A 2,500-nucleotide genomic window follows, 5' to 3' on the forward strand; every position below is an offset into this window, starting at 1 on the left:
TCGGCACACGCTGGGCCCTGGTGCGGCAGGTTGCCTCGAGCACCATCGGCACACGCTGGGCCCTGGTGCGGTCGGTTGCCTCGAGCACCATCGGCACACGCTGGGCCCTGGTGCGGGCGCTTGCCTCGACCACCATCGGCACACGCTGGGCCCTGGTGCGGCAGGTTGCCTCGAGCACCATCGGCACACGCTGGGCCCTGGTGCGGTCGGTTGCCTCGATCACCATCGGCACACGCTGGGCCCTGGTGCGGGCGGTTGCCTCGACCACCATCGGCACACGCTGGGCCCTGGTGCGGCAGCTTGCCTCGAGCACCATCGGCACACGCTCGGCCCTGGTGCGGTCGGTTGCCTCGAGCACCATCGGCACACGCTGGGCCCTGGTGCGCCAGGTTGCCTCGACCACCATCGGCAGCCTCGACCACCATCGGCACACGCTGGGCCCTGGTGCGGGCGCTTGCCTCGACCACCATCGGCACACGCTCCGCCCTGGTGCGGTCGGTTGCCTCGAGCACCATCGGCACACGCTGGGCCCTGGTGCGGCAGGTTGCCTCGACCACCATCGGCACACGCTGGGCCCTGGTGCGGGCGGTTGCCTCGACCACCATCGGCACACGCTGGGCCCTGGTGCGGGCGCTTGCCTCGACCACCATCGGCACACGCTGGGCCCTGGTGCGGGCGCTTGCCTCGACCACCATCGGCACACGCTGGGCCCTGGTGCGGCAGGTTGCCTCGAGCACCATCGGCACACGCTGGGCCCTGGTGCGGTCGGTTGCCTCGACCACCATCGGCACACGCTGGGCCCTGGTGCGGGCGCTTGCCTCGACCACCATCGGCACACGCTGGGCCCTGGTGCGGCAGGTTGCCTCGAGCACCATCGGCACACGCTGGGCCCTGGTGCGGCAGGTTGCCTCGAGCACCATCGGCACACGTTGGGCCCTGGTGCGGTCGGTTGCCTCGATCACCATCGGCACACGCTGGGCCCTGGTGCGGGCGCTTGCCTCGACCACCATCGGCACACGCTGGGCCCTGGTGCGGCAGCTTGCCTCGAGCACCATCGGCACACGCTCGGCCCTGGTGCGGTCGGTTGCCTCGAGCACCATCGGCACACGTTGGGCCCTGGTGCGGCAGGTTGCCTCGACCACCATCGGCAGCCTCGACCACCATCGGCACACGCTGGGCCCTGGTGCGGGCGCTTGCCTCGACCACCATCGGCACACGCTGGGCCCTGGTGCGGTCGGTTGCCTCGAGCACCATCGGCACACGCTGGGCCCTGGTGCGGCAGGTTGCCTCGACCACCATCGGCACACGCTGGGCCCTGGTGCGGGCGGTTGCCTCGACCACCATCGGCACACGCTGGGCCCTGGTGCGGGCGCTTGCCTCGACCACCATCGGCACACGCTGGGCCCTGGTGCGGCAGGTTGCCTCGAGCACCATCGGCACACGCTGGGCCCTGGTGCGGCAGGTTGCCTCGAGCACCATCGGCACACGCTGGGCCCTGGTGCGGGCGCTTGCCTCGAGCACCATCGGCACACGCTGGGCCCTGGTGCGGTCGGTTGCCTCGACCACCATCGGCACACGCTGGGCCCTGGTGCGGGCGCTTGCCTCGACCACCATCGGCACACGCTCGGCCCTGGTGCGGTCGGTTGCCTCGAGCACCATCGGCACACGCTGGGCCCTGGTGCGGGCGCTTGCCTCGAGCACCATCGGCACACGCTCGGCCCTGGTGCGGTCGGTTGCCTCGAGCACCATCGGCACACGCTGGGCCCTGGTGCGGCAGGTTGCCTCGACCACCATCGGCACACGCTGGGCCCTGGTGCGGGCGCTTGCCTCGACCACCATCGGCACACGCTCGGCCCTGGTGCGGCAGGTTGCCTCGAGCACCATCGGCACACGCTGGGCCCTGGTGCGGGCGGTTGCCTCGACCACCATCGGCACACGCTGGGCCCTGGTGCGGGCGCTTGCCTCGACCACCATCGGCACACGCTGGGCCCTGGTGCGGGCGCTTGCCTCGAGCACCATCGGCACACGCTGGGCCCTGGTGCGGCAGGTTGCCTCGAGCACCATCGGCACACGCTGGGCCCTGGTGCGGTCGGTTGCCTCGAGCACCATCGGCACACGCTGGGCGCTGGTGCGGGCGCTTGCCTCGACCACCATCGGCACACGCTGGGCCCTGGTGCGGCAGGTTGCCTCGATCACCATCGGCACACGCTGGGCCCTGGTGCGACAGGATGCCTCGAGCACCATCGGCACACTATCGGCCCTGGTGCGGGCGGTTGCCTCGACCACCATCGGCACACGCTGGGCCCTGGTGCGGGCGCTTGCCTCGAGCACCATCGGCACACGCTGGGCCCTGGTGCGGGCGGTTGCCTCGAGCACCATCGGCACACGCTGGGCCCTGGTGGGTTTAGGCACATCTTCAAATTTCTGCCGTGCCAATGCCATTTTTATGGCTTGTAAATTCATACAATGGTCCCCTAAGCCTTCACGTGAAGTTCCGTTG

Source organism: Durio zibethinus, unplaced genomic scaffold (assembly GCF_047325235.1).
Source record: "Durio zibethinus cultivar Kanyao isolate XHJ-2024 unplaced genomic scaffold, ASM4732523v1 HiC_scaffold_3, whole genome shotgun sequence".
Taxonomy (NCBI): domain Eukaryota; kingdom Viridiplantae; phylum Streptophyta; class Magnoliopsida; order Malvales; family Malvaceae; genus Durio; species Durio zibethinus.